The sequence below is a fragment of the Drosophila biarmipes genome, chromosome X, assembly GCF_025231255.1.
Source record: "Drosophila biarmipes strain raj3 chromosome X, RU_DBia_V1.1, whole genome shotgun sequence".
NCBI lineage: Eukaryota > Metazoa > Arthropoda > Insecta > Diptera > Drosophilidae > Drosophila > Drosophila biarmipes.
The window spans coordinates 2,056,799-2,069,343 of NC_066611.1; the positions used below are offsets into that span (position 1 = coordinate 2,056,799).

The following is a 12,545-nucleotide window of genomic DNA, read 5'->3' on the forward strand; positions in this document are numbered from 1 at the left end:
ACCCTAACTCGCCAGATTATAATAATCAAATAAAGAACTTGTTAAAAACAAAACCCATTCACATACCAGCAGTACTGCCGAAACTAAAGAATAGGTGTCCTGTTGACTGCGAGGGACCGCTATTCTCACCACATTGCGTTGCGACGTGCAACCAGAAGGATCAATAGCCTGTGCCAACCCAGCATCGGCAACGCGACGCACATCAAGCTGGCCAAGGAACCCACAGTGCCATAGAGGGCACAGAAGCTGGCCGCACTGCAAAGAGTGCAGGAAACATCAAATGCTAAATATGGAATATATATAGAATATTAATATAAAACAAAATTGTAAAATCGTGCGAGTTTGCTCGATAGCAGTGCAGCCCGTATAGCTGTACGAAAATGACGAAAATAAATTCTTATCCAAACTCTGTTTGTTCTTTCGTTTGACACAATTTATATCAAATACTCTATAAGCATGAAATGGAATGGCATCTATTGAATGCCGAATTAGTTGAAATCAAATTAAAATTTGATAAATCGTACAAATGCTTGACGCAAAATAGGAATATTACAAACGTGACAAAAAAGTAAGTAAGCACGCAACGATATTAGTTGCCTGTTTCAATCAAGCACGATCATCGATACACGACAACAGAGAGAAACTAAATATTCACCATTGGTCGTACGTATCAAGATTTTTACATAGATTAAAAAATAATCTAAATAGTATCAAAACAAAGTACTCATTTGATATAACAATATCCTCAATATTAAACACTCCAGCAGTAGTCGAAGAAGATAAAAATACAGATAAAGACTTTGTTAGCGATTCCAAAGTAGCAAGTGATTCAGAAACTAAAAAAGAAAAAAAAAAGAAGATATACATGATCTAATAATACCAGCGGTAATAATTTTACCAGAGCCATCCGAATCTGAATCAGAGTCCATAATCGAAAAAACAGTAAACATGGCTATGACACAATTAGAATATCTAAAGTTAGCCTCATCGATAATACATGAGTTCGATGGAAAGGCAGAAAACCTAACGAGTTTCATAGACGGTTTGAGTCTAATTGATTCCATAAAAGGTCCTCATGAAACAGTTGTTATTAGTCTAATAAAGACAAAATTAAAAGACCATGCAAGAAAGTTAATAACCAATGAAGAGACAATTACAGTCATAATTGACAAACTACAATTTAAAGTAAAAGGAGAATCAGTAGAAGTAATTTCAGCAAAATTACTGAATTCACAACAAAAACAAAAAACGGCCAACACATATTGGTTGGCAAGAAGTAGGTAAGTTGACAAAGGCCCTAGAAGGAGTCTATATCGACGATAGACTAACTTCAGAAATAGCTGCCAAATACAGCACAGCACATGCTGTTAAGGCAATGGTCAAAAACTGTTCAATAGAAAGGGTAAAATACATCATGGCACGCTAATAGCGTCCTGTATTTCAGTGGGCAGCAAAACAATAATAGAGGTGGAAGCTACCGAGGAAGGGCCAATTACAACAACAACAATAATAGAGGCGGAGGACGGTACAGAGGAAATTACAGGGGTCGCGGTAACTCAAGTCGCGGCCTCGGTAACAATAACCCCTCTAACGTACGTGTAACACAGAGCAGTTCGGAAAACTGCCAGACACCTTTAGGTACCCAAAATTAAATAAAAAAGTACACACAATAAACTTGAGTCTGAATATGTTTGTAACCTTTAAGAACACTTCTACAAACAGTACTCTCACATTTCTGCTAGATACAGGAGCAGATCACTAATCAAAGAAAACTCAGTTGTCTTTGATAACATAGAAAAAGAAAAAACTGTAAATATTCAAGGCATTGGACATGGCATTTTCACGTCCAATGGCTTAATCCAAATTCAGCTACAGACAGACAGATATATTATTCCACATAATTTCCATTTAGTCCGTAAAGATTTTGCAATACCATGTGATGGAATAACAGGAGTTCATAAAAACCCTATCATTAAAACCTTTAATTGCAAACTAGACTGTGAACCAGAAAATAATTGGTTCATACTAAGACCAAATAACCTAAAATATCCCATTTATGTTCCAATAAAATTCAGCTCCGGTAATAATTTAATACTATTACTGGCAAGATCTGAAGTTGTCCGAAAGTTAGACATTAACTCAACAGAAGATAATGTCTTAATTCCTAACCAGGAAATTACATCTGGTATTTATGCTGCAAATACAGTGGCAACATCGAATAACGCATTTGTCCGTTTACTAAATACAAACAGTAACGAGCAATTAGTCGACATAAATAATATCAATTATGAACCTCTTTCGAATTATAAAATAAGTCAAACAAACAAAAGTTCGCAAACAGAAGAAGTCATAGCTTAACTACAAAAACATTTTCCAAAACAATTTAAGTCACAACTCACTAAAATATGTTCAAAATGTAGTGATATATTCGGACTTGAAACAAACAAGAATTAAGACTAAAGGATAAAGAACAGAACACCGCATAGTCATCAAGAAGAGATAAAGAAACAAGTAAATAAGCTAATAAAAGACAATATAGTTAAAGAATCTGTATCCGAGTATAATAGCCCTCTTTTATTAGTACCCAAAAAACCATTTCCAGGTTCAGACGTTAAGAAATGAAGATTAGTAATAGACTATTGCCAAATAAATAACAAATTTCTGTCCGATAAATTTCCCCTACCCAGGATCGACGACATTCTAGATCAACTAGATAGAGCTAAATACTTTTCAAGATTTCATCAAATAGAGCTAGAAGAAGGCTCAAGAAATATAATGTCATTTTCAACAAACAATGAATCATATCGCTTCACGCGACTGCCATTTGGCTTAAAAAATAGCCAATTAAAAATAAACCAATTAAAAATAGCACCGTGGGAAAATATCTTTGAAAAACTTTCAATAGATAAATTCAAAAATATGGGCAATGAAATATTGAACACATTACGAATATCGCTACTCAACCCGGTGATTATAATAAATACGAATAAAGAAGCTATACTGTCTACACTACATGATGATCCCATACAAGAAGGTCATACAGGCATTACAAAAACCTTGGTCAAGGTCAAACGACATTATTACTGGAAAGGTATGACTCGTGATGTAACACAGCATATCCAGAAATGTCAAAAATGCCAGAAATCAAAAATAATAAAACATAATAAGAACCCATTAACCATAACTGGCCATTACCAAAGTCAGAGCAAGGAAATGAATATGCAGTCACACTTATATGTGACTTGACTAAATATTTAGTAGCTACACCAGTTGCAAACAAAAGTGCAACAACAATAGCAAACGAAATAATTCAATCTTTTATTCTCAATTATAAATGATTTGTGCAAATATTTAAAAATACAAAATATAACATCAAATGCACATCATCACCAAACTGTCCGAACAATATAAAGAAGTCATCGCACATTTAATAAATATATACGATCCTACATATCAGTTAATAAAACTGACTGGGACGTATGGCTTCAATATTTTGTTTATTGTTTCAACACAGCCCCTTCTATGGCACATAACTATTGTCCATATGAATTAGTATTTGGAAAAACAAGCAGTCTACCAGAATGCCTTAATACCATAAGTACTGTAGAACCTATATACAACATAGATGATTATGCTAGAGAAAGTAAATATAGATTAAAAGTAGCTTATAAAAGAGCAAGAAATATGCTTGACTTAAATAAACATAAAAATAAGAAATTATATGATTCGAAAGCGAAGGAGGCAGCTATATATTCCTGTGACTAACTTTTCGACAAATCTAGTACACCCTTTTAATAAATAAGTAATTATACCTGTTAGATGTCATAAAAGCACCGCAAAACTTTCGGTATTGAAAAAGAATATATATTCGTGTGACCTATTTTTCGACGAATCTAGAACACCCTTTTAATAAAAAAAGTAACAAGTAGAACAATTCTGTGTTTGCAGGGAGAGAATAACAAAACAAAAAGTGGTTCGATGATGGGGTCAGGACTGAACTTTAAATTAATTTATCAATTTCCTATCTTAGTAATGTGTAGCGTTCTTGATTTTCTTTCAGTAGGAAGATGTGAGTAACTTATTTCTTGTAAATGTATGATAATTAAAAACACGTTGCTCCATATCTCTGCGTACAGTCCAACTAAATTCATACTTTGACTTAAACGTCAAATAACTCGGATAATAAAATGATTTGCGAGCATAAAACAAGTATATTGTTTTAAGCATTCATTTAACGCAGATTATGGGTTTCATAGAAAGATATGGGCTTTGCGTTTTTCCTATTTAGTCCTTTAAGCGTTTTTCCTTATATTCTTTTTTAATCGTAACAATCCCGAAAATGTAAGCACCTGAAATCCTCGCTCAGCTACGAAAATCCTTATTAATGGGGTCAAACGATGGTACGCGATCACCGTATGTGTACGAACATACGTATGTTAAATTGCACTTGGTTAGATACATACACGTAAAAAATGTTTTATCATTCGCGCAGCAGAGGTTAATTTACCTTGTAATGCTGGGGAAACCACCAGTTCCTTTGCCGCTCAGCTTGAAGTACAACGAATAGTTGATAGTGGAAATCTGCGATATCGCTTGCCTACGATGAAGGTCTTTTGGCTGGTAAAACCCGAAACTTTCCAGAAACTGATAATAAAAGGCTAGTAGATGAGGTAGTGCGTTGAATTCTGATTTAAATGAAAACTGTGAGCTTGTCTAGATGACAGTTCTATGGCTTGTAAAGAAACGGTTCCTTGGTTCCCTTGAAACGTTTTATTTTTTGTTCATTTTAATATATACTGGATATTCAAATCGGTGCCTGTCTTGTAGTGGTTTAAATTTGGGTGGAACATTTTAAGTTTTGTCCGGTAGATAAGTTAGGATGGAAATGAGAATATACTAAAAGATTAAAATGTAGTTTTTACATTTGTACAGCTACATTGTGCTCAGCGTGGTAAGCGGATAGAACACATACCTGCCTTGTAGAAATAGCTTGCAATCGAAAGGAATTTTACTACACTTTAAAAGTTATTCTTTTAGACACATCAAGATATATCCGTCTGTCCGTATGAACGCTGAGCTCTCGAAAACTTTAAAAGCCACAGTTTTTGAGTTTGGCATGCAGATTCTTAGGTGTTCTTCGCAACGCTCAAATTCCACATAAAATGGTGGCTCCTACAGTTCAAGTGCTAGAAAAAAAAGTTAACTGAAATGTGATCTTCTCGTAATACCTGAAAATTACCAAAACACATTTTCCACGCTCATTTAAATGCTCACAAACCGCCCACGAACTTTAAAAATACTAAGTTTGAACGTTGATATCTAGAAAACTATCAAATGAAGATAGATGTTGAAATGCAAATTAATGCAAATTAAATGATAATGTTTATTATAGTTATTACATAGAACGCGAAAGGGCTCGTGCAGACAAAAATTTGATGTACATCGTGGCAAATTTAGAGGATAATAATTTCGTGTTAGTCTAACGGGAACGTTGAATGTTAGGCGGTTTGAAAGTTCTACAGAATCAATGTCACCTCTTATAAGATTTTGTATAAAAATAGTACCAAGCATTGTTCTACGATTTACAAGTGTAGGTGAATTAAGCAATTGTAATCTACTCTCGTAGGAAGGAAGCCTTACGTTTTGATCCCAGTTCAAACTACGCAGGGCAAATAAGAGAAATTTTTTTTGTACCGACTCAATAGGGTCGATGTGCACTTGATATTGTGGACTCCAAACTGACTAACAATATTCCAAAATAGGACGGACAAGGGAGGTAAATAATAATTTGGTCGTAAAAGGGTCATCAAATTCTTTTGACCAACGCTTTATAAACCCAAGAACACTCATGGCTTTGTTAACAGTGGACATAATGTGGCAGTCAAATTTAAATTTAGGGTCAAGAAGAACACCTAAATCGTTGACTGAATATATACGGTCAAGTGGCGTATTTTTAAGAAAGTAACTGATAAACGTAGGAGTACCCCTATAGAAAGTCATAACGTTGCATTTAAGGCAGTTCAAATTTAAAAGGTTGTACTCACACCATCCATGAAAACAATCAATATCCGACTGTAAGTTAAATCCCGACGCTATATTATTATATGATAAACAAAGCTTAACATCATCAGCATACATTAGTACACGAGAATGTGTTATGATTGAGGGAAGGTCGTTAATAAACAAAGTAAACAGCAAAGGGCCCAAATGACTACCCTGAGGCACTCCAGATGTCACGTAGATCAATTTTGAAACAGCATTCTTGAATATAACCCTCTGAGTCCTACCATTCAAGTAACATGATATCCAATATAATAGATTACCAGGAAACCCAAGCTGATCTAATTTAAATAAAAGAAGTGAGTGGTTAACGGAGTCAAAGGCTTTTCAAAGGCTCACAGCACCACCTCCACCCAAACCCCCTCGAGCTTTGGGCCATTAGCGGCGATGCCGTTCAGCCCGGACATAAAACCGCCGACACAGCAGACTCAGGATACCGAACCGGGTAAACAACTGGGTCACAGGCATCCGGCCGGAAAGGGCTGACCGAAGGAGTTTCTCAATCTCAGCATATGTACCCCACTCTTAATGTTAGCTCTCATTTTATATATACAGAATTGAATAAAATCAGTCTTGTCCTTATTTCATTGGAATACCCAAATAAGTACCTATATCTATACTACTGTGATCAGCCACTTTCGGACCACAGACATAATTCGCCTGTCTTTAAACATTTGGCTTTAGTGACTATAGTCGCTGTGCAAAAATTTGTTTGTGTTTACGGTTTGCAAATGCAATCTAATGCACAATTAGCGTTTACAAATTACTTTCCCGTTTCGATTCTAAGATTTATTTATTTTATTTCCATATTTCTATGTTCAATGTTCTAATTTAGCGTTAGCCAATAAATTATAATACATTGCTAAGAGATTTCGTAGTTGTACTTTGTCTGGGCCAGCACCGGTAAATGTGTGGAAAGGGGCCGTGGGAAGAGGCCTTTCCCACGAAGTACGGGCAAAGGTAGGCCGGGCAATTGCCCACAGCAACATCAGTGGTTATATCTTAATATGTAAATAAGTTAACAAACCCGGTTCCCGTGAGGAGAATTTGTCGAGTTGCAGGCCATATCCGGTGGCCAACACGCGCAGAAAGGAAACTACCAACTCCACACTCTGGGGGCCATCGACCGGAATCCGACCAGAAACACTCTCGCAGGACCCGGCGCTTTAGCTGCAGCGCTGGGAACACTCGCTCAGCGAATGATCGCCGGATATCAAGTGCTGACCCCGCACTTTGACAGTAGCGCTGCGACCAGGCAAAGGCCTTGTAGTATGCAAGTTGTATGACACATTACTTAGCGGCTCTTGCCCAATTTATAAACAACTTTGAGGTAAGAGCTGTTTTTCATTCATTAAACAAAGCCTCCAATCGATTTCCACTCAGAGCAGTTTCACACTCTCCGCTTTAAACGGATTCTGTAAACACCAGAGCCCCAAAAAGAGAACACAAAGTCCGCTAACGTAAACATCGATTTCCGGCAAAATTTTAATTCTGCAAAATTTCAATTTCAAATTTAATTGACAAATTTCATCATCCTATTTTCCGTCTTTCTTGGATGATTCTTTTAATCAGATTTTTCAGATAAATCTCTTAAGATGAGGTTTGATTATGGATTATTAAACCGAAGTCAGGCCGTCCGTTTTTTTAATCCGAATTGATCGGTCGACAACTTGAATATCGCGAGCAGTGAAAATTAAGTTCGGTACTAATAACAATTGTGTAAACTAGTGAATAAGAAGTAACAATAAAAACAAGAAAGGAAGTTAACTAACTGATTTTGATAAAATTTAATTCGAAATTCAGAACTAATTAAAAAATGTTATTTCCAAGCTTAAACGGTTATGTGTTAAAAAACACCAAAGATATAATTTTTTCATGTTATTTTACCACTAATTTTCAGATCGTTACTAAAAAAATTAATTTGAAATTCAGAACTTATTGAAAAATGATATTTCCAACAGTAGGAGGTTAAATGTCAAAAAACACCAAAGATGTAATTTTTTAAAAATATTTTCGCCGCTAGTTCCTATGGGAGTTATAAGATATAGTTGTCCGATCCGGCTGGTTCCGACTTATATATGTTAACACTGTTAAGGAGTAATTATAAGTCGGTACATATCCTGGGTGATTATTGGATCACCCTAGTGTTTAATTGCAGAATCAGAGTAAACATCTTTAGGGGCCGGGCCTGATTCTTATTGGTGCACGGTATGGTGAGTTATGTTGATTTTGCTAGTGTCAGCATTTTGGCTGCACGAGCGGTCGGCTTGCCGGCCGCACTTAGCTTACGTAAATTCCTTCGTATTTAGTTTTTAAGTGAACGAAGTATGTTCGCGGCCACATATGCCAAGGTAGCTGAACAAAGAAATCAGAATACTGATTTTCACAAGGGCCAACACCGAGCGCCCGAAAAACTAGGGAAAAATTCTGATGCCGACCGCGGGCCCGAAAAAAAAAAACACCATTTTTGTAAAAAGCCAAACAAATATCAAAACAATGATTCATGGCGTAAACAAGACAACTGGGTAGATCAGGGTAAACCAAATCAACCACCAGAACCTATGGATATTGATCCATCGTCTTCTCAATTCCGACATCCTACAGGCTTTAGACAGGGAAATAACCCCCAATACCAACATTTGCAGGGCTCAAAAAGACCAAACTCTTCAGAGAGAATGACTGGCCAAAGGCGCCAGCGGGTTAGCAATGTTGAGCAAACCGCAAACGCGGATGATACTCAAGATTACGAAAACGCGGCCACAGCCGCACTAAATGCAATTGATGATGACAGTGACTCATTCGACGGTAACGACATCGTCAATTTTTTAGAGGAAGGTCCTTCTTGCCTTTCATTGAACGAAGGCTGGCGGGGACAACTATAAAAATCCTCATTGACACTGGAGCGGCAAAAAGTTATGTAAGGCCCCTAAAGGAGCTGAAGAACATAATGCCTGCCGACTCCCCATTCACTGTGAGTTCCATTCATGGCTCCAACCAGATCAGAGAAAAATGCTTTATGCACATATTCGGCCAAAAGGCTCAATTCTTTTTACTTGATACCATCAAGACCTTTGATGCCATAATAGGTTTCGACTTGCTAACGCAGGCCGGAGCGGCACTAGATTTACGTAACAGCGTAATCAGGTATGGAAACATATCTGAACAACTCAAATACCACGAATGCGATAACGTGAACTCCACAAATATCGATGACTTAATAGTCCCAAATTCAGTGAAAGCTGAGTTTAAAAAAATGACCCTTAAGAGGAAACAAGTGTTTTCGCTGTCTAACGAGGCGCTACCTTTTAACACCTCGATCAATGTCACGATTCGTAAGGAGACTAACGAACCCGTATATTCCAAGCTATACCCTTATCCCATGGGAGCAGCTGATTTTGTTAACACAGAAATCAAACAGCTGTTAAAGGATGGCATTATCCGGCCCCCTAGGTCTCCATTTAACAGCCCGACATGGGTTGTTCACAAAAAGGGACTTGATGCAGATGGCAACAAGAAAAACGGCTGGTGATCGATTTCAGGAAACTGAATGAACGAACCATCGCCGACCGTTACCCTACGCCAAGCATTCCTATGATTCTAGCGAACCTAGGAAAGGCAAAATTTTGTACTACCCTAGACTTAAAATCGGGGTACCACCAGATTTTTCAGGCTGAAATAGACCGTAAAAAACTGCTTTCTCCATAAACGGAGGAAAGTATGAATTTTGCCGTCTACCCTTTGGACTGAAAAATGCGGGAAGCATCTTTCAAAGGGCAGTTGACGACGTACTACGGGAACAGATCGGGAAAATTTGTTACGTCTATGTAGACGACGTGATAATTTTCTCCGAAAATGATGCAGACCACGTTACACACATTGACACAGTCCTAAAAAGCCTGCGCAAAGCCAACCTGAGAGTGGCACCAGAAAAAACCAAATTCTTCAAAGGAAGCGTTGAATTTTTAGGCTTCATCGTTACATCAAACGGAGCTAAAACAGACCCGGAAAAGGTAACAACCATCCAGGAATACACTGAACCAAAAAAATTGTTCAGTCTCAGGTCTTTTCTAGGGTTGGCCAGTTACTAAATTGGAAGGAAAGGAGAGCCAGCGGAAACCGCCCAGCTCAGACACAACAGCAGCCAGCCAAGGCTGAGTCATCGCCCTCTTCCCCGGAATCGACTGACCACGGCGAGGGACAGCGCGGAGATTATACTTAAAACATAATTTATACAACCTGCAATAGAAAGAAGACTCTTGCTTCTGCCCGATAGCTTCAAAACTGAGAGACTAGTTTGCGTAGAAACGGACAGACAGACATGGCTAGATCGACTAGTCTAGCAACGCTGATCAAGAATATATAAACGTTTCCTTCACTGCGTTGCAAACTTTTTAAATTAAAAAAAACATTTAACCTTCTAAGTTTAATGCAAAACATTTTAAAATTAAAAACAAAACATTTTGGGTGCAAAAGAAGGGTCTAAACATTTTAAAAAGTAATACATATACAACATACATATTTAAAATGCTAATTATCTCTGTATACTTTATTGTCCTACTTTCTGTTACTCTTAAGATTCCTTTCACCTGTTACATACTTTTCAACGAATCTAGTATACCCTTTTCGTCTTCGTATGGGTATAACATTATTCACTACGGAGCCTTTTTATGCGTCTATTGATACAACAATAAATTAGTATGCACTAGACCTGTAAGATGCCAAAAAAGCAACCCAAAACTTTGGGTCTTGAATGAGAATATATATTCCTGTGACTAACTTTTCGACGAATCTGTACACCCTTTTAATAAACAAGTAAGAAAATAACAAAACAAAAAGTGGGTCGATGATGGGGTCAGGACTGAACTTTAAATTAATTTATCAATTTCCTATCTTAGTAACGTGTAGCGTTCTTGATTTTTTAGTAGGAAGATGTAAGTAACTTATTTCTTGTAAATGTATGATAATTAAAAACACTTTGCTCCATATTTCTGCGTAGAGCCCAACTAAATTGATACTTTGACTTAAACGTCAAATAACTCGTATAATAAAATGATTTGCGAGCATAAAACAAGTACATTGCTTTAAGCATTCATTTAACGCAGATTGTGGGTTTCATAGAAAGATATGGGCTTTGCGTTTTTCCTATTTAGTCCTTTAAGCGTTTTTTCTTTATATTCATTTTTAATCGTAACAATCCCGAAAATGTAAGCACCTGAAATCCTCGCTCAGCTACGAAAATCCTTATTAGTGGGGATGAACGATGGTACGCGATCACCGTATGTGTACGGACAGTCCGTATTGTAAATAGTTTAATTTGTTTAAGTATGTACATAGTTATGTTAAATTGCACTTGGTTAGACACATACACGTAAAAAATGTTTTATCATTCGCGCAGCAGAGGTTAATTTACCTTGTAATGCTGGGGAAACCACCAGTTCCTTTGCCGCTCAGCTTGAAGTACAACGAATAGTTGATAGTGGAAATCTGCGATATCGCTTGCCTACGATGAAGGTCTTTTGGCTGGTAAAACCCGAAACTTTCCAGAAACTGATAATAAAAGGCTAGTAGATGAGGTAGTGCGTTGAATTCTGATTTAAATGAAAACTGTGAGCTTGTCTAGATGACAGTTCTATGGCTTGTAAAGAAACGGTTCCTTGGTTCCCTTGAAACGTTTTATTTTTTGTTCATTTTAATATATACTGGATATTCAAATCGGTGCCTGTCTTGTAGTGGTTTAAATTTGGGTGGAACATTTTAAGTTTTGTCCGGTAGATAAGTTAGGATGGAAATGAGAATATACTAAAAGGTTAAAATGTAGTTTTTACATTTGTACAGCTACATTGTGTTCAGCGTGGTAACACATACCTCCCTTGCAGAAATAGCTCGCAATCGAAAGGAATTTTACTACACTTTAAAAGTTATTCTTTTAGACACATCAAGATATATCCGTCTGTCCGTATGAACGCTGAGCTCTCGAAAACTTTAAAAGCCACAGTTTTTGAGTTTGGCATGCAGATTTCTAGGTGTTCTTCGCAGCGCGAGTTCGTTTCAGCAGGGTGCCACACCCACTCTAACGCTCAAATTTCACATAAAATGGTGGCTCCTACAGTTAAAGTGCTAGAAAAAAACGTTAACTGAAATGTGCTCTTCTCGTAATACCTGAAAATGACCAAAAAAGTTTTTCCACGCTCACTCAAATGCGCACGAACCGCCCATGAACTTTAAAAATAGTAAGTTTGAACGTTGATATCTAGAAAACTATCAAATGAAGATAATTGTGACTTTAAATTTAGATTCCTTGGCGAACATGTCACGCCCAATATCTTTCGATTGTCCCGAAAGCACTTTTACCACGCCTACAAACCGCTCACAAATTACATTTAAAACGTAAGTTTGAACGCTTGTTGGAAACTATTAAAGAAAGAGAACTGGCACCTTAGATTTAAATTCCTCACCTTTGTTTCACTCAAATAGTACTTCCACTC

The 12,545-nt window shown here is 37.0% G+C and overlaps 1 protein-coding gene across 5 annotated transcripts in view; it reads right to left on the reverse strand.

Annotated features, from left to right (window-relative positions):
* The window catches only part of LOC108028875 (uncharacterized), a 151,403-nt gene extending 139,706 nt beyond the window's left edge, over positions 1-11,697 (reverse strand). Inside the window, exon 1 of one of the 5 annotated variants that reach the window (XM_050890440.1) lies at positions 11,471-11,697. The gene's annotated coding sequence lies outside the window, so the exon portion shown is untranslated. Of the gene's footprint in view, positions 1-4,507; positions 4,748-11,470 lie in introns of those variants that run through there. The other 4 variants (XM_050890439.1, XM_050890442.1, XM_050890443.1 and 1 more) reach the window with 4 other exon arrangements.
* Between the last annotated feature and the right edge of the window lie 848 nt (positions 11,698-12,545).